At 42.4% G+C, this 20,825-nt stretch overlaps 1 pseudogene; it reads left to right on the forward strand.

Annotated features, from left to right (window-relative positions):
* Window positions 1–1,219: 1,219 nt before the first annotated feature.
* On the forward strand, window positions 1,220–1,339 carry LOC136637712 (5S ribosomal RNA; annotated as a pseudogene).
* Window positions 1,340–20,825: the final 19,486 nt, after the last annotated feature.

Consider the following 20,825-nt stretch of genomic DNA (forward strand, 5'->3'; position numbering starts at 1 on the left):
TCCTATCCACATTTACCTGGGAGTAAGCCCCATTGACACTAATGGAACTTACTTCTGAGTGGGCATACATAGGATTGGGCTGTCAGACAGCAGAAGAGGGGAAAAAGCTTTTCCTGGAGTGGCTTATTTCAGAATGGGCAACAGATGTAGTTTGCATATGTGCATGATGCTCCCCATCCCCCCCAAAAAACAACCCCCCCCCCAAAAAAAGTGTGTATTGGGGGGAAAAAATCATGCCAGGAATTAATTTTGGAGCCAGCTTGTTTTGGGACTTCAACTTTGGCCCTAAAGTCAAACTCTCCTCCCTGATGTGCTACTTTTCTATAAGCAAAGAATTGCTGCACCACTATGGAGCATTTAAACATGCATCCCACTCCACCTGTATCCTGAAATAGTGGAGTACATTAAACCTACTGCTGGTGGAAAATAAATAGCTCCATCATTAAAATTGCACCTCATAAAACTGACAGGCTAGAACAGCGGTAGAAGCAATAAAAAGAGTAAAATGATAAAAAGCACAGCAGCACATCAAAACAATCATTTAAAGGGCAATAAAAGGTGCCTCAGCTCACACAGGCCATCCACAGTTTCCTTGAAGTAAGCCTCACTGAACATGATGGGAATTACTTCTCAGCAGATATGCATAAGATTGTGCTGAAAAGGGGAGCCACGAATAGACAAGGCCCTGTCCCTAGTCATCACCACTCATCAGATCTTCATAGATCCTCATGCAGATCTTTGAAATTTTCCCTTTAACCATAGCTCACAGATACCCACTCTAACAGCCTCATAAGAACTGTATACTTCATAATACTGCAGTGATATAAAAGCCCAATCCCAGGAAAGATAGAAGCCATATCGATCTCCAGAACTGTTTATGAAGTTTCCGCAAATATGCCCTATTGTGATTTCTGATGTTTGTCCCCAAGTCAAGGGAACAGATTCTGTAGAATCCTTACAGTTGGCATGGCCACATACACACCAGCTCCTGCCCCCATAGATCAACCCAGACCAACAAGTATAAAAAATATTGTGCAGGTTCACTGCAGAAAGCAGACGATTCCAGCAAGGAACCAAGTGTCACTTGGGGGTGTCTCTAAAAGACGGTTTCCATAGGAAAACTTTTTGCATATGATCAAAACAAGTATTCAGAACAATCAATGCTTCATTTTATATACTTACATGATTGTATGAAATAGCAATGAAATGAAATAGCAACAACTATAGCAACTGTTACCCTGCACTTGCCTGATCTTGTCTGATCTTGGAAGCTAAGCAGGGTCAGGCCTGGTTAGTACTTGGATGGGAGACCACTTGGGAATTCCGGGTGCTGTAGGCTCATACCACAGTCTTTCGAGACTGAAGGTTGCCAACCATTCACTAATGCTCACATTTCATATACAATTGTACGTTCTAAGGAGATGACAACCATAGTAATAACACATTACTCACCACAGCACAGGAAACATTCACCTCAGAATGAAAGTAGCTGAAAAGTGTTAACCTATTCTACTTTCACTGCTTTAGTGGTTTTAACAGATAATATAAATATTAATACCTACGCTCCTGTCAAATTAAATCATTGCTTGACACATGAAAAATGTCTTGCACTTTTGCAACACAATGGAAAACATATTATGGAATAAAAGTCACACTTGCCTCTCTTTATAAGGACTCTTAACTTCAATTTTCCATTTTTTGTTTACATTTGACTACATTTGGGTGACTTTTCTTAGGTCATAGTGATTCATTATGATTAAAAACAATTAAAACAAATCTTTGATCTGTCTCTATGCTACTGTACTATCATGAATTATATTACACATTACAGTGGGCGCGCCTTATTTGCAGGCTTGGCATCCAGGGATTTGAATATCCTTGGATGTCGAACCCGCAGTTGGTTGGCTTCAGAGAACCTCCTGGATGTGATTGGAAGGGGCTTCTGGTCACATCTGGGAGGTGTTCTGAGGTGAAAGGAGGCTGAGCACAGTCTCCCCATGCCTCAGAAGCCTCCTGGAGTGACTAGAAGGCACTTTTGGTTTGCTAGCAAACCTCTGGCATTCTGAGAGGCTAGGAGCTGCATGCAACCTCCGGATGGCAGGGGTATAGCCCCCATGTAAGTAGTTTCAGATTCAATTATCTGTGGAATTTGGTTTCTGTAGGGGGTCCAGCAATGGATTCCCGACCAATCCCGAGGGCCCGCTGTACTTGCTGGGGCAAATTTCATTGAACTGAATGGAATTTGTGCATTCATTTCACCATGATTACACTTAGTTGTAATAGCCAGCCATGGTTTACCATTATGAGAATGGCCAGCTTTAAGCCAAGCTCACATGCTCTCTCCTCTCCTTCTCCTTTCCTTCAGGCAGAAGAATGGATGTTCGGAACTTCCATTTTTACCTTGCCGAAAGTCATCATTTGTCATTTCATATAAACCCAGCAAACTATGGTTTGGACAAATCATAGCTTGCCTGCAAACCAAGGTATGGTTTGATCCTAGTTTAATTTCTCCTATCTCCCCACCTGCAAGTGGGCTTCCTGCAATGATAGGATCCAGCAATGATATGGGGCCTCTCAGGAAGCCATTTACTAGGGGAGGAGAGGAGTAGCTGCTGCTCATGCATGCTCCTCTTTCAATGCCTCTGATCACTGAAGAAGTGCACACTGAGAGGCTTCCTTTACTTTCCCAGTGGCCCAGGAAGGTAAAGGACAGGAGCTGATTGCTCCTTTCTCAGTGCCACTGGGATGTTGAGAAAGAAGCAGCCAATCTGCCCCTTTTTTCCTGGTCACCTGGGAAAGCAAAAGAGAATCTGTTGGTGTGCCTTTGGGTAAAATGGCTTCTGACACCAGCTGTTGGAGGTGGATGGGTGACTGGCCATCATAACAGCCCTGCACCAACTCCTGTGGATTTCCAGCAGGTGCCCAGGGGCTGTGCACATGTCTGGGCCTAATAAAGGTCTGTCAGCATCAGCCACTGTGTCTGGTTGTTATGCAACTGCCTCATCATGGCTGGCCCACTTCACTGCCACCAGCTGCATCCTCCTCTATTGCACCTGTGGATCGTCAGGAGCCTGCTGCTACTGCTGCATGGGCCCCTAAATGGTGGAGGGTGGCAGTGGTGCTCTGGCCACCTTCTCCTCCACCTTCTCTGCCAGCCTCATTTTTGCCTGGCCTGTGGCTGCTGGGGAGATTTGTAATAGCAGTGCTGCCTCCAACCTGGAATGGCCACCCTCCAGCCCCTGCAGTAGTCCTGTGCTGGCTGCTCCCTCCTAGCCTTGCAGCTACCTACCCATATGATAGTAGTCCCCAGCTGGTAGTCCCAGTGCATCTACCTGTAGAGGTGAGGGTGGTGCTGAGCTGCCCATGGTCAATGCAGTGGGACTACTTGTGGAAGGCTGCCTTGATGGTCTTCCGCCAGCCTCTAAGCTGGCCATTGAGTAAGTGTGGGCACTCATGGCCTGCTCCACAGCCACCCACATAGTCTGGTTGAAAGCTCTCTTCCACTGCCCTGACCAGGGCTACAAATAGCTAGTGCTGGTAGGGGACTGGTATGGCAGCCATTTTTGTATGGGATTAAATCCTGTTATGTAGTACTATGATGTCACTGTTGGGACTCAGACTCCAGTCAGATGTGCCTCTGACATGTCCTGGACACCACCCCCCCCCATACCATCTGGCCTTCATCCAATCTTGTCATAGGATGACTTGGTCCCTCATATCACCCAGATGGTATCCTGGTGACATTACAGGTCTCAGATGCATATATGGCCAAGTAGGCAGATATCCAGCTGAGGCTGGCCAAAGTGGCGAGGTGTCTGGGCAGCATGGGACAGGACCTGGGGGATGTCTGAGTCTCTGGGGGAATGGCACAGTCTCTATGGTGGGCCCCAAGATCACAGACTTTACAGGCCTGGAGAGATCCAGCATGGCCTTGCCAGTAACTGGGCCATATTTGTTAGCCACATTGTGGACTTTGGTGAAGCACTACCCTTCCTCTCCCCTCCCCCCATAGGCAACTACTGTACTACACGTGAGATTTTCCCTAAACAGCATATTTGTGCCTGGGCCTGATAGGGAAAGCAACCGAGGCACATAAGATTGTTTCCACATGAAGATTCCTATCACTTGCTGACAGCAAAGTGCAGGATTTCTGACTATAGTCAATCATCCTTACTTAATGTTCAGGGTATTGGTTCAATATTGGTTCACTTTTTAAGACATTGTACTTGCCTTGTAAATCCACTTGGTGTCACTGTAACACAGCAACTAGCATAGTAGTCTTATGTCAGCTGTATAAATTACACTGAAAAGAACACTAATGTCTTACTAGTGGTAATGAAACCACAGAAAAATAGTATGCGCACTTACCAGTAACTGGCAGTTAACTACATTGGACAAAACAGGACTTCATTCTGAGTAAACATGCACAGGATTGCACTGCAAAAGTGGTCATGTTGTCCAGTAGTTTCAAAAAGGTAGAAGCTGTAAGGCTTAAACAAACAAACAAAAATTCTAGTAATTTTCTGAGAATGGAAAGGTTGTGCCCTGTTTTCTTATAACTCCAAGGCACTGAATCTTTGACAATTTATCCAAAGTACACTATGGACATTCATTCTTGTGCTATTTTATGTGTTCTACGTTGTGAGTCTATGGAATATGTGAGTGTGAGACATAACTGAAGGAAAAAAGGACTTTAGGTTGGTGATAATGCATGAGAACCCTGGGTTCAATCCTCATATTGATTATCATGTTGCAGAGATGGGAAAATATCCCCCCATAAGATCTTGTAGAGATGTTGTCAATCAGAGTAGACCCTAATGAACTAGATGGACCAAACATTTAACATTCAAATAGTTAATATATATTTTATATTACAAGAAGTTCGCATTCTTTCTGGTGCATATGTAAACTTCATAACACCCAGGAGTTTTTAGGAGTGAAATATTGTCTCTCCACACAATGGATGGGGGTAACGTAGACTTTTTGTTGCAGTGTGATGTCACTGTGCTGACACAGGATCACCTGTTTGCAAATGTTGTGAAAAACAGCAGGGCTGGGGACAGAAAGCAGAGAAATATGTTTAAAGAAATATTAGTGGGCCAATACTGCAGGGCCAGGGTCAGTCTTGTCAGCTTTTGTTTCTCTTTTATAAAAGGTGCCTTGAATGTTCCTGTGCTGGAAAGGTACAGAGGAGTGTAGTCAACCTCTCTCTCTCTCTCTCTCTCTCTCTCTCTCTCTCTCTCTCTCTCTCTCTCGCTCTAGTCAAAGAGTACCCAGAACCCTCATGCAATCACATTACATTTTGTACTTCAGAACAGCAAAATTGCATTTCCCCAGTGCCCAACTACCAATTACTTCACAACAGATATATGTTTGGACTCCTCCAATAACTGAATTAACTTTGTGTCAACTGCACATTCATTGCAGAGTTTGTCTCGAAAGGCCCTTAGATACTCCAGAGAGGAGTATCAGTGTGCTCTATTCAAAACCATTTAGAACAATAATTTTAAAATATAGATTTTAAACAGACTTACCGTAAGTGTTGGCTTTTAGGTGTTTGTTTAGACTTTAGTCTCTGTTTCAAAGTGCTGACACTTTGAGGCTAAGCACATAGAAAGAAATTGGCAGTGCAACATTGATTGCATGGCTGTGAAATTCTGCTGCATTATTGAGTAAAACTGAAGCACATACCCATGTCCAAAGCGGGTGGGATATCAACTGGAAGGCTTGGAGGGAGGATTTTCAGTGGTGTTAATTTTTTAAAGGCATATTAAACTTTTAGAAATTCCTGATTATTTTTTTTTACTTTATTTTTTGTAGGATGCAAAGATCTCACATGGCAGATCAAAAAATTTTCTTGATTTTAAAATTTGCTTTTCCATGCTAAATAATTTAGGAGTATTCTGATTTTGGAAAGAAACGCCAGGTAAATTTCAGTTTGATATAGTGTTGTAAAATTAGCAAGCCACTATGTTTCAACTTGGAGAGATCTGTTTTGATGATTTCAAAAACAATGCTCAGGTCTTGCTTTTCTTTCATTTTTTTCTCATGTGATTTAATATAAGATTCTCGTGTACAAAAAAAAAAAAAATCCCAATAATTTTGCCTGATCTTTTTTCACTTTAATTGCTAATGTATTATAAAATATATTCAGTGTTACTGCATTGACTGACGAGTGGATACTGCTTGCATTTTTAGCAAATGTTTTTAAATATAATTGTAAATGTACATTTCATTGATTATTTATTATTAATGTACATTTGTACATTTCATTGATTATTTATTATTAATCAATTATTTTTTAAAAAATAATTTCAAATTGAGGTGAATGTCTTCAGACATTTGATGAGATATTGTATACAATCTTTTTATCAATTGTTGAAAATTATTTGAAACCTACTTGTGTAGGTTTCATAACACCCATGTTCTTCTGCAACACAAAACAACCTTAAAATCTATTTTTATGTACTACTTGTGGGATTGCTATAAATCCTAAGCTTAAATAAAATTTCAAGTTCTTTTGATGGTTATGAAATGATCCTCAGATTAACATAACATTAGACAAATAAGAACAATACCATATTTTTAAAAAGTTTCATTGTAAAAAAGCTAGGGAGAGGATTGAAAGTACTGATGCAGTTGGTATTATTTTTCTTGTGCTGATGACACATATTTACATCTGTAGCTATATAATTATAGTTGTGTTTAAACAGATAAATGATTCCAGAAACATTATTTAAATGAATATTTAATGACTATTGAAAAATAAACATTGGGGACCTGGAATAATGACAGTCTAAATTCAAATATTAGACTTGATCATGGCTAACACATTTTTGTTGACAATGTGAATTTGTCTCAGAGCTCAACAGATTTTTCTTTTGGGGGGGGGGATTGTGTAGATCCATGAAAATAAATTACAGAAAACAGCATTTTCTACACTGCTTTTCTTTTACTCATCTTTCCAGTTGCCCAAATAATATATACTAAATTGATGTAATTCTTGTATGAGAGTTGCGTCAGCGCTTGTTACTGGCAATTAAAATTTTTCTTCTGTTATTGCAAAAGATTTAAATAGAATGGATATATTTTAAACCTTGGAGTAGTGCTGCAACAGTTTAATGACAGTAAAAGAAACTTTAGTAGAGATTTACTCTTATCTGTCGGCTTTAATTTTAATATTTGAATTTTACTGAAACATTTTCAGCATGGCATAATTTATGGAGCTTGCAATGTTCTCTATTGTCTTTTGAAGGTTTATTGAAAGAAAGAAACTGAGTAAGATTGGATTGAGAACCTCTTCACACATTACATTTTGAGGTATACATCTAAGAAATGTACACACCTAAAACATAAAGTGTGATTTGACAGAGGTGTTTGAAAACATGTGTCTTGTATAGGTCAGACGTGTCAAACCCATTTCATACAGTGGGCCAAATAGCATTCATGACACCTGCTGAGGGCCGCAACTGATGCCATTAGGCAGGAATTGATGTCATTAAACAGGTCAAAACCAAAAATAAGTACTTTTTCCTCACTCAGGAACTCATTATTTGCAAATGACAGAAGAGAAAATATGCAATTCTTGATCATATTTCAAGTTATGGGAGAGCTCAATTTTCATTTGAGCTGCCTTTTCTGCAGTAACACCTTAGCACTGCTCAGCATCTAAGAGCCTAAGGATTGGATAAAAAGCTTCCTTGGGCCACATCCAGCCCCCGGGCCTTATGTTTGACACCCCTGGTATAGGTACACTTGCGGCCCAATCCTAACAAGGGCCTTTGCTGTATCCTATCCTCCCTCCTAGGCTTGGAAGCCCAACACAAGGTTTCTAGGGTTTGTGCCAGTTGGCACAGATCTGAGTAGCCCCAGTGAGCAGGCTGGGGCTCAACATGGGGTAAGGGACCTGAGGTCTTACCCTGAGGAGACCTCCAGCCTGCTCCTAAACTGCACTGGATATGGTGTAGGCCTCTCAGCCCAACCGCACCAGCTCAGGTTTGAACTGGGCTGCCTGACATATGTATGGTGGATGTATCCTAAGGGGAGTTTTGTTTTCTATAAAAGTACATTTCTTCTGTGCTAGTGCAGGATAGTAGCATTCATTGCCTACAATTAGTTTGTAGTCACACTAATCCAGCAAAGTGGGTGTATATTAGGGTTTTCTTTTGCGTACTAATCCCACTTCTGGATCAGGAGCCTTATGTGCAAAAGAGAGCTGGGTTCCTTGCACTGTATCTCTGAAGCAAATATATGGGCTCCATGAGTAATTCTGAACACAGGGTTGAGAATGATTCTTATAGGCCAAAACAGATGGTCACATGGTAGGCAAATTGATTGATTTCTTTTTATTTAGATCCGATCATGTGAAGCAGCCTTAAACTGCGTCTGAACATTGCTTCATCTCTCTCAGTATCATCATTGTGGAAGAGGGTTTTTCAGAGAGGGGTCTATCTCAGCTCCAAGTGGAGATGCCAGAGGTTGAAAATGGGTCCTTCTGCATACAAATCTGTGTGACCCCATCCCCAGATTTCACCACAAATATCCACAAGGTGCCTGAATCCTATCCTCTCTTTCCTTCTCCTTTCCCATCATGAGAAGAGGGGAGGGGGTGGTTGAAGTGAATTCAGACCACATTTCTAGCAAATTGCATTTTTAGGGTTGAACAATAGCTTTGTAGAGGCAATTTTCAGCAAGAAAACTGCACAGACGTAAACAATTTCATACCCTCCACCTCAATATTGTGGTTCCAATTCAATCGTTGCTCCACATGACTGCTGCACAGAGTAAACGTACACCTGTAACCACACTCTGACACATTAAGCGTCACATGTACTTTGGTCCTAAGCCTCAATCATGTCACAAAAACATGACACATTATAGAGATGTTCTCAGGCAGATGACCTGAATAAATGTTTAGGATGCTCTTGCCAAGAAAACTGACATTCAATTAGACATCAACCTTCATGTTAACTGTCATTGTGCCTTCCTATGGTCAAGACCAAGACATCTTGTTTTGCGACTAACAACATTTCTTACATTTTTGTTGCATGATAGGCAAGTAAATTCCTGTTTTCGGGCCTGAGATGGGAGGGGTACTATATATTATCAAGGAAACATAGGTATGCACCCGGTTTTCATGCTGAGCTGTGAAGTGATCCTATGGTCAGTTGAGGGCATTTTAAGTAAGGGATGGGGGGAGGGAAATCAGGGGCAAGTTAATTCATTCTTCATCTCCTCTTCCTTGCACTCGCTCTGTCTATGGTCTGAAATCCTTTCAGCCTTATTCATGAGCTGATCAGTGGGAGAAGAGAGAGGGGAAAACTTATTTGCATTATATCTTTGCATTTAAAAGCTATAAATTACAGCTTATAAATGTTGCTCCTTAGTAAAAGCTACTGCTCATAAAATCTGTGTTTGCATCTGTGCCCTTGTAGAAATGTTGTCCTAGCACAATGAATGCAGTAATGTTATTAAAACTTCTGGATTCTAATATAACATATAGTGGAATGACCAGTCCTTTGTTTCCAGCCTTCTCCTTGATGTATTGTTGTTCCCTAGCATGGGATCAGGCAGCCCTTAAATTAGGATGAAAGAATTCTGAACATCAGCATGAACGATATATGTGACAGCCAATGCTAGAAGAGCAGGATATGCACATTGTAACTAGTGGAGATATGTATCCGTACAACCCTCAACTTACCCTTTTCCACTTTTTTTCCCAGCAGGCACCAATACTGTGAGCTTACCAGGCAGAAAATCAATCACCTTACACTCCGATACTGTGAGCTTAGTTGGCAGAAAGTCTGCAGGACAGACTGCAGAAAGGATAGTTCAGCAGCCCCATCTCTGCTTTACACATGCTTGGAGCAGGCCTGCATTGAAAAAGGCAGGTCTGCCACAGTCACATCTAACTGGGCTTTCAAGCATCTCAGTGAAAACATACACCTATGGGGTCCTGAATAAGAGTTGTGATTATTGCAGCAGAAAGCTATTCATGTCCGCTTAAAAGTAAACTCCATTGGGTTGAGTAGGACTTACTTCCAGGTAAGTGGGTATAGTCTAACAGCCCAATCCTAACTAAGGGCTACACTGCCAGAAGTTGTACGTGGTCTGTTCTCTGCCCTCTCTGGTGGTCCGGGGGGGGGCACTCACTTGGTGAGACACTGGAAGTGATAGAAAGCAATCTTTTTTCCCCCCCGAGACCTCACAGACTACGTCTCAGGGTACTGAGGACTGCCTATGGTCCGTGGACCATGGGTTGGGAACCAGTGCTTATAGAGTGATATTTTTTAAACTACCTTTTCGTATCACAAAAAGCATGTATATTAAGTATATTTGAGAGGTTTTGGGAAAGTATATATTAAAACCTCACTTCCTGAATCATTCTTGACAGAAATACAAAACGTCACATCTCTGCATTCCACAACACAAAGACTGCCCTTCTAAGTGTAATGCTTAAGAGTTATTCATATGCTAAGGTTCCTCTTTCTGAAGGGTCTTTCTTTCTCTCAACACAGTATTTGGTTGAATAATAAGGTATGAATGAAAACATTAAGATTGGGGCTACAGAACTTCATCTATCAGAGCATGAAATGAAATTTCAAGGGTCACACAGGACAAATAATTCATTCTGTTATTGGTGTGTTAACATGCCTCTTAAAAATAAGAATTGCTTCCTAAAACCTGGTGGATTTTGGTCACTATATTTTCATACATGTTTGAGCTATGTTACATTTGCTGGTAAATATGGATATAAACAGTTCTCTTTGCTCCTGGATTTAGGCCCAGTTCACCCAGAACTATAGTAGTGTGGTTAGTGCACTCTGCTGCCAGAAATATATAAATAATTTACTCTCAGCCCAGTACTAATGGACTGTCCTGCTGGTGGAACTTGTGTTCTGCCAGTACCAGCTGCTGCAAAGCATCTGTAAAGTGTGCTCTGGAAGTGTGTGTGCAGTGCTAGAGCACAGAGGTGAAGGCAAGAGTCCTGCTGGAGCAGATAAGCCAGCACAGGGGGTGGAATGGGGTAGGGAGAGGAAGAATGGATGGAATGGGTAAGGGGGTTGGTGGAACGGGACAGTGATCAGGTGGGTGGTCAGACCTGGGAAGGGGGGCTGGGATCTGGGGCAGTAGCACATCCTGAATCCCAACCTCCTTCCTGGGCCTGATCTGCCTGCATAGGTAAATGTGGACTTGTGCCAGCGATTGAACCGGTGCAGATCTGGGTTGACCCATAGTGACTGCTGGGGCTTACCTCGGGTGCCTCAGGCACATGGACAAATTTCTCCTTACAAGGAAGAGACCAGCAGCAGCCAAATCTCCCTTGCCAGATGCAACAGAAGCTGTGCCAGTGCTGCTGCATCACCTCATGGGGTGTTAGATAAGGTTGGGCCATTTAATGCATCACCTCAGTCATGTGGAACAGCCTACAACAACATTATGCCTTCCAAGGTGAATTCTAGCGTGGGAAACAACATGGAAAAATTTATTCAGCTTGTTCTGCAAAAGGGTACTCTGATTTATTCTTCCTGAAGGTGCTTTCCAAACCCCATTTATTCAATGCCCAGTACAGTACTTCTAAGAGAAAGTAGGAGAACCCAAGATGTGGTGTTAGGAAGAAGGATCTATCCTGATTATTGAAATTTAAGTTGCTGGTTAGGATGATGGGCTGACCAAAATGGAAATAAGCGTCTTTGATTTCTTGAGAGAAACAAACTCGTGCCTTGACCCAAAGGCAGGAAGGCTGGAGCCTGCATGCATCATTAAATTCTGGAGGTCCTGCTAAGGCAGGTGTGATGGCAGGGAAGGACTGGATAAAATGAGGGAGGGAGGAACAGTTTGGGGAAGGGTAGAAGAAGGCAGTGATGGGGGCAGACAAAGGGCAGATCAGGTCCAGGAAGGGGGCAGTTTCAGCTGCAGTGGTGGCCACCAAATCCTAACTCCTTTCCCAGACCTTATTCTGTAGATTTGCACCAGCAAATTTACTAATGCAGGTCGGAATAGATCCTTCTGTGCTGTGGAAGCTTACCTCCAGGTAAGAGAATGAATGTTCCCTTACTGAGAGGAGACCTCCACAGTTCCCCTCCCCCAATAGGATGCAATGGTAGCCAATTTAGTGTCAACTCATCAGCAGGCGGGAAGAATAGGATTGGGCTATGTGACTCCTAGAATGGAAATGGTGGCAGTTTATAATGAGGAGAGGGAATCTACACTTCCTTGAAACAATAGCACAATTTAAATAATTCTCCAAAACATGGTTTGAGCTGTGAGCCCAGCACTCCCTTCTTCTCTGATCTTCCATTCCTATGTGTGGCTTCCCTTTTAGTTTGCTGTTTAGTAAACACAATATCCACATTGGCAAAGCATTCCCCTAAACCAGAAGAAATGCATGGTTCTGATTGGAGGACAAGTACTAACCCTAGTTTGCTCACTTGGAAGTCCTGGCCTCTGTGGTTAGCACAAAACAGGAAACTGAAAAGGAAGCAGCAAAAGAGAGAAGAGAAAGATGGAGGAGAGAATATGTGAATATGCAACAATTATTTCAACCCCCATAGTAATACATTTTAACTCCCATGTTCATTTCAAAGCCAGTAAAAGAGTGCACTTTCCCTAGAGCTACATATTAGCTGAAGCTAAATATAATAGCTAATTCCTGACTGGGGTTAGTTCACGTTTGTATTTAAAACAGACTGTAGAAATCAAGAATGTGGCAAGTTCCTTTATACAGCAAACCTATATTTGATAGGAAGCTCAAGAAGTACAGCTCATGTGTTGTCAACTCCCGTGCCGAGTGCAAGGGCATTTGATTAAAATATGAAGCAGTAGCAGCAGCTCCTTGGCAGCTCTTTCCTGACCGGGGAGCGAACAACCTCTATAGATGTCCATGAGAAGCGCCACTCTCTCGGCAGGGAGAGTGAAATGGGCTGAGCCCCCAGATCACAGATCCTTTGTTAATGGCATCCAGCCTCTGGCCTTGGGAACTGACTGACGGCAGTTTGCAAATGTATGTGCTTGGCTGGGAGCCTGCCGTTTCCTTTGTCCGGGCTGTGTAGGGGGTCTAATAGGGAAGCCGGAGCGTGTCATCCCTGACCGCCAGAGCTTCCAAGCAGTAACATGATGGGCAACCTTTCAGACAATATCCAACATGAACATTCAAGGCTTGATCTATTCTTCTTTTAGACACTGGGAGTGACTGATTCTACAGGCCAATTTCCAGGCCTTATTGCAGAGGAGAGCAAAGAATTCTTGCATCATCTGTAAGATGATGCTGTAAGGAATAGAAATAAAAAGACTGCTTAGATTATTAAGAAGCTTTATATATGTATATCTGGAAATTCTGGAGAATTAGTGTTTTATTCTATAGAAAATGCAGTTTCAAACATAGCTTGCAGGAGGAGAGATCATATCCAACATTTGTTGTCTATCTGTGGTCCAAACAGCCTGACTTTTCAACCAAATACACATAGTGTGAGCAAATCAGGCATAACACTGATTCTCTGTGGAAGCCCATGCATAAAAATGTAACATCACGCAATTCTATTGTCTGATCACAGGATGCAAAAGGATTTTCTGCCTTTGCAGCACCAGAATTACAAAAATAAGGTTCCTTAGCACTTTGGAAAACTTTCAGAGGACCAGCTACACAATCTGTCTCAGCAAGATAACAGGAAGCACCATCACACCTGAGAAAATGTGTCTTACAATAAACCAGTAATAACCTGCTTCATCAAATTATAAAGCAGTCTGAACGACAGGCAGATATGTGTATATGTGAGTCATCATGAGAGACGAATATGTGACACAGATATTACAAGTAGCAGAGATGGCAGAAGTTAGAGGTGCTCCAGCAAAGGAGTAGAACAATCTGGGGACCTGGACATGGCATAGAGCAGTGGTTTCCAAACTTTTTCGACCTGTGGCTCTGTGGTTGTTACTGTGGCTCCATGTGTCTTACTGGTTGTTGGCAGTGGCTCCCCAGAATCAGAATCAATCTCAAAACAGGTGGTATACTTAAGAGACACACACTCTTTACACACTCAGAGGCACCCTTTCTTATGAGTATGTATACATTTGTATGTGTATACAAAACTCTCCCATGATGTGGCATGATGGGAAATGGAGTCCGGGCCTCCTATGTTCTCAGAAAATATAGGGAAGGGAGAAAATTCTCCCCCATTGTGCAATGCTAACAGGAAACAGATAGGAGGGCTACAATCAACATGAGGCTAACAGGAAGCGGGCAGCACAGGAGAGAATGAGACACAGAGACAGATAAATCATTTGTGCAATGGGGGATTTGTGAACCACTTCTTGATAGTGTTGTGTTAATTGCAGCCCTCCAACCTGCTTCCTGTTAACATTGCGTGATGCTAGCAAGAAGCGGTTCACAAAGGAATGAGAGCGTGCTGTGGAGCCCCTGACTGCTTTCTGTGGCACACCAGGGTGTTGCGGCACACACTCTGGAAACCATAGGCAAAGGTAAGACTTGCACTCCTGCCTGCCTCACTTGTACTGTACTGCTCCCTAGCTCACTAAACTACAGGCTAAACTCCACCAATGCATGGAGAACTGTAGTATGCTTTAGAGTGGCACTATTTAATACTTTGCATTTGACTTATGGCACACCTGTTAAGAAGGTTGGCCACTATAGGCAGTGGTTGCCATGCTATGGGGGACATGGTACTTTCTATACCTCCATCATGCTACTAGCTTGATTTTCAGTAGCTTGTGGTGAGATCATGTTGTGATAGCTTAGAGCTGTGAAATGAGTGAGCTGTGTAAAGCCTCATTCAGACATGAATCATGGTAGATACTCAACTATAAGCTGAGAAATTTCTGTCAATAAATCAATCATCTCCTCACCTTATCTGCTGATCACTCAGGGGTAGGGTTGCTCAGGCAGGCAGGAGAAGCCCAGAGGAGAGCAAGAGGACAATGCAGAGATAATTAAGGGCTATTTGTCTCCAGGGCAACCAAAGCATTAGTCACTGCAAGCTGCAGCCAGAGTTAACCCTTTCACTCCTTCCTTCTGAGAAAAAATGTAAGACAGGGCTTAAGGCTTCCATTGAAATCAAGTAAGCCTCACTCTCTTTGGCAGGATCACATCTAACCCTTCTGCACCTTTTTTGAAAATGTTTTACAAACATTTTGCAAAACATTTTGCACCATTTTGAAAATTTTACATTTTGCACCATTTTGAAAATGTTTCACAAAGGTCTGGTTTTTAAAACACCAGGATGTAATCCTCATTTCCATCTGAAACAACATCCGTGGCTACAATTCAGTGTACCATTACTGAAGAATAACACACATGGAAAACAATGGGTCTACTTCTGAGTCAATAGGGTTGCAACTATGTGTAGGTGAACTTGCTCACACTCGGTCCTTGTTGCTTGTCTCTCTGCTGTGAATTGAATTGCACGCTCCCAGTTTTGTGTTATATGTTGTATGTTATATATAGAGCCTCTGGCTTAACACACCAGGCACCTTAAAGAACGATTTGATTAATGGTTCTACTGGTATGTTGTTTACAGTGCACTTACTCTGATAGTGTTTACAAAAGGCTGTGAAGAACAGAATTTAAAAAGTTAATGAATAAAAATGTATTTATGATCTTTTACTAAATTTTTTATAAATTAAAGACTGTACAGTTCTTCTGTAACCATTACTGGTAGGTTATTTCTCAGGATCTGGGCTCAGATAAAGTCAGACAAAATTATAGTCAGACACCAGTGGTGGATCTACCATTAAGTAAAAGGGGCAAATGCCCCTGGCGTGGAACCTCGTGCATTTCTAGGACCATGTGAAAGCTTCACTGAGGCTCCTGATGTGGTTGGAAACTGTGCTTCCGGTTGCTGGAAGCACAGTTTAAGAGTGCAGGGAAACCTCAGGAGGCTTCCTCAGTGTGTCCTGGAGTCACATGAACGTTGCAGTGAGTGAGGGGGGTGGATTCGTGTGGGAGGGCTGCGGCATCCTGCAGGGAACACCATCACAAACCTTTGCCCCAGGGCACAGAGCTGGTGATGTCCGCCACTGTCATACACTCCCCTAAGTTTAACCTCCCCCCCCCCCCCGATTTATCTGAAGGTCAGAGAAAATTCCATAATTTTCGGCTCAAAACCTGTCCTTGCCTTATCTGTGAGATTGACTTATACTCAAGTATCTGTGATATATGTGGGATGCGCACAGGGGTGTAAGTGTGAGAAGCTCCCTGCCTTGCAGATTCATCTGAATACCTGAAGAGCGCCTGCATGCGTATGTTGTATGTATTGAGGATGTTCACTGTGAGATCAAAATGTTTACAAAACTATAGCTGTCCATCATGTGGATTCAGCTCTCACGATGTTCTACTGTATGCATGGGTGCACTGTCCAGACATTAATAAATGCATATGGATTGAGGGTAGTGTTTGCTTCTCTCCATGCCGTGCAAGTTGATTCTTTGTGCACACCAGAAAAAAGTTTTTGCACCCTGCCAACCTGTACATGAATCATTCTAGAACCATCTATTCTTGTCTTTAGAAAGACAGATAGTTGTATTTAATCGGGCCTAAATTGATAACTGAGAAAATGACCAAAAAAAATCCATCCAAACAGATATCAACTGCCCTGTTCACTACTTCCTTGAAAACAGATGCAGTTTTGTGTCGATGGCTGTAAATCCTGCCAGGTGACTGGAAAGACAGACGTTTTGGAGTGTGGCAGTTACGGTTTCCTTTCCCCATGCCAGTGGCAAAGCATTTGATTTGCAAATCTGGCACATAGGCATCCACCCAGCTGAAAAAAACCCAACTGAAGTCATTCCCGCTGTAGAACTAAATGTATTGGCAGGAGTTGACAAATTGCTGTCTATACTTTTGGAAAGAGAGGCTTCATCTCATATGTTTCCAGTGTTCAAGTTAATCAGAAATACAGAAATTAAAGTTTCCAGATTAGAATACCAGCCATAAGGGTTTTGTTTTGTTGCTATCTGTGGAGCTTTGGTGTTCCAGAGTTAAGAAACAATAACAAAAGTATTTCTCAAACTGTGGGTTGGGACCCACTAGGTGGGTCGCGAGCCAATTTCAGGTGGGTCCCCATTCATTTCAATATTTTATTTTTAATCTATTAGACTTGATGCTACCATGGAATGTGACTGCATTTGGGGAAATGTCACAGACCTGTTGTACTTTTAACAAGCTAGTATGTATATTCTTTTAACAATGACAGTGGATAAATGTGGGTAGGATTGCAGCCTAGGATTGTCAAAAATTTTCCTGCCTGATTATGTCACTTCCAGTCATGACATCACATCCAGTGTGTCCTGACAGATTCTCATTCTAAAAAGTGGGTCATGGTGCTAAATGTGTGAGAACCACTGATGTAACTTATGGCAACACCAGCAGAAAAGAATTTTCCCCAGGTCTACAATGAATTGTTTGTCATTTGGGGAAAGTTTATTTTAGTAGTGATTTGGGGACAGAAATTATTTCTTCCAAAGTGCTTTGATTGTGAGCATTTTCCAGTGCTTTGGTTTCTCTGAGCTGTTGCAGCTTCAGCACCATTTTCCCAGCTACTGTTTGTTATCTTTATCCCCAAACTACAACGAATTCTATGTACGTTTACTCAGCAGTAAGTCAAACCATACTAAATGAAGTTAGCTTTTAGGAAGCGTCGTATAAATCAGTCTTACCACTCAATCCTATCCCCCCTCAGTCCACAGCACCACCTGCAGATTGTGCACTGCATGCCATGGAGGGGGCAATCAGAGGGCCTGGGAGAGGTAAGTAAAACAGTTTTGTCTTTTTTTACTTACCTCCTGGTAGTGGCCATCTAGACTAGTGGCCACCTGGTCACCTCAGACCCACACTAGCTATTTTGCTGGCATAAATCCAAGAAGAGGCAGGGAGTGTACTGGGCAAGGAAAACAAGGATAGCATCCTGGCATGCACAGCCACTGGCAGGATTCACCCCTTCCATCCCTGAAACACCTCCTGCCTGTTCCACTCCACACCCTGCTCCTCTCTCTCCTGCCCTTGAACCACCCTAACCGACACCTTACCTGCACCAGCAAGGTACCCTGCAGCCACTGCCACGCGCACAGGGTCTCCAGCTGTTTGTACCTGTGGCCCTGAAATGCACAGCAGCAGTGCAACTTTTATGACATTGCACACCAGTCGATCTGCAGCTGCAAGATAGGATCATCCTGTCAGTCACATTGGTGATCCCGTTATGATGATGTCATAATGCAAAATAATGAATCTGTTTGGGCTACATGGTGACATAGTTTAGAACAAACCAAATCGGTTGAATATGAGGGTGATGCTTCTTGGTTTAGCTATGCGGGCAATCCCAGGCATTCAAGGATTACTCAGTGAACAAGATGATTAATGTGATTTGTCTATCTGATGATGTTACTGAGGGCAAACTAAGTCAAAATAGCCGGTGCAGACTGGAGGAGACCCATTGTGGGGCCTGTGCCCTTAACCGGGGGAAGTGGAAAAATGTCCCCTTCCTCCAAGAGACTCTGGCAGCTGTCGCAGTACCCATAGGATGCAGTGGAAGCCATTTCAGCACAGCTGCTCCTCTGGGCACTGGGCAGCTTAGGATTGGGCTGTTACGCCCTTGAAAGCAGTAATGAAACAATGATCACCTTTGTTGGACTGTAAGTTCAAGATGCCATTTTAACAACATTCGTATTGGACAAACATATCCAGGTCTGTATTGAACACATTTGTTCTGATCCCAGCAGCAACTGTTACCCTGCACATGCCTGATCTTGTTTGATCTTGGAAGCTAAGCAGGGTCAGACCTGGTTAGTACCTGGATGGGAGACCAGCTGGGAATACCAGGTGCTGTAGGCTTATACCATAGTCTTTGGAGACAGAAGGTTGCCAACCATTTCTGATCCCAGATTGTGAGTGCAATCTGTTTAGCACACAGTACTCCTGCAGAAGTGTGCTTCTTTTGGGGGTTTAATGTTAAGGGCAGCTCATGAAGCACAATAGGAATGCAGGCACAGAATGGCTCCCAACATTGAAATCAACAGGGGGGCCATTATGCAGCTGCCCCAGCACACATCTGAATTCCTACATGCATAAGGAACCCCTTGATCATGCTGCATGTACATATAGTAGTGGGCCATATTGTTGGTGGGTGCATCATTCACTTGACAATTTAACATGCATAGTTGAGCCTTGTCACTTCAACTAAAGCCCTGGTTAACAACTCATTGAGCGGTTTAATTTTGCATTATTCATACTCTGCTGCAAATAGTGCAAATTATTCGTTTCATGCAAACATCCACAGTGAAATATGAAGCAATAGGGGCAGGGTTCAGTTGCAAGAGTTTCTTTCCAAGTGTAGTTTTGAAGTGACAAGAAAGAGACTAGTTACTCTGCTGTATGACCGAAGATTGCTAACTATTTATTTACACATTTATTATCTGCTCTATCCTCAGAGTAAAGAATGAGTTTGAACTATAAAAGCTGAACCTGCAGGAAGCCCCATCAGTCTCTCCACACTTCTGCTGTCATCCCTATTGTACAGGGAGCATTATTCAAACGGCAGGCTCCAAACTCCCAGGTAACTGGGGACAGCAGGACATCAAGTATATTCTTCATCAACCTTTTTGTTTTGATGGGAAGAAATGAACTGACTTCACTTTCATCTTGCTGTGTCCTCACATCACCCAGTAGGTGCATTGGCCTTGGCCAAACTTTTTGATAGAACACTGCCCTTTGGAGTCATAAATTTTCCATCTCTCAGACAAGGGTTTTTTCTTCTTCTTCTTCTTTCAAAACTTTGCTCATCTAAACTATGAGCACTTTGAAGCACTTTCTAAAATGAAAAGCTGCCATTTGTGGAATCCTTTTGCTTTTTTTTTAAGTGCCATAAAACCACCCTGATGTGACCCCAGTCAGTTCACACATTTGAGTACCTGACACTCAAGTTGTTCAGGACTGCTGAACAACTTTCAGTGACACTTGGTGTTGTCCTCAGCCTTCCAACAAGTGATGCCCTGATTGTAAATATTAAAAAAGATGCTGCTTTCTAGGCATAACACTCCTTTGCATTTCTATAAGATGGTACAAAATGCTTCATGTACATTACAATGACCCTGTAAAGCAGATCAATATTATTACCCTATGTTAGATAGAGACATGCCTAAGACAATCTATTAGTTCAGGGATCTCCAAACTTTTTGACCTGAGGGTCCCATTAAATATCTGGCATGGTGCTTGGGTTGACTGGGAAATAAATTATTAAATATAAAATTTAAATGAATACATTAGAGATGGAACTTAGATAATGAATAAATGAATGAAATTTATTTTCATTATCAAATTTCCAGGATTTCTCCAAGCACCAGCACACACCACAGAAATAAAGCACACATTTAAATGGACTCCCATTCCCCCACCCCACAAGCAGCTTACTTAAATATACAGGAGTAGATAACTCAGAACCTGCACATCACCGGAAACAGCTGGAGTGTGTTCTGGGGAGAGGGGAGTTCTCTCCAACCTTCAAAAATCCTTCCAAAGCCTTCAGAGCAGTGGTTCTCACACATTCAGCACCACAACTCACTTTTTGGAATGAGGATCTGTCAGGACCCACCAGAAGTGATGTCATGACCGGATATGACATCATCAAGCAGGAAAATTTTTAACAATCCTAGGCTGAATCCTACCCACACTTACCCAGGAGTAAGGACCCACTGGAATTTTGTCAGGAGGACCCACTGGAATTTTTAGCAATCCTAGTCTGCAATCCTACTACACTTACTCAGAAGTAAGTCCCATTTACTGTCATTGTTAAAAGATAATACATAGTAGGTTGTTAAAA

This window comes from Tiliqua scincoides, chromosome 1 (assembly GCF_035046505.1).
Source record: "Tiliqua scincoides isolate rTilSci1 chromosome 1, rTilSci1.hap2, whole genome shotgun sequence".
Taxonomy (NCBI): domain Eukaryota; kingdom Metazoa; phylum Chordata; class Lepidosauria; order Squamata; family Scincidae; genus Tiliqua; species Tiliqua scincoides.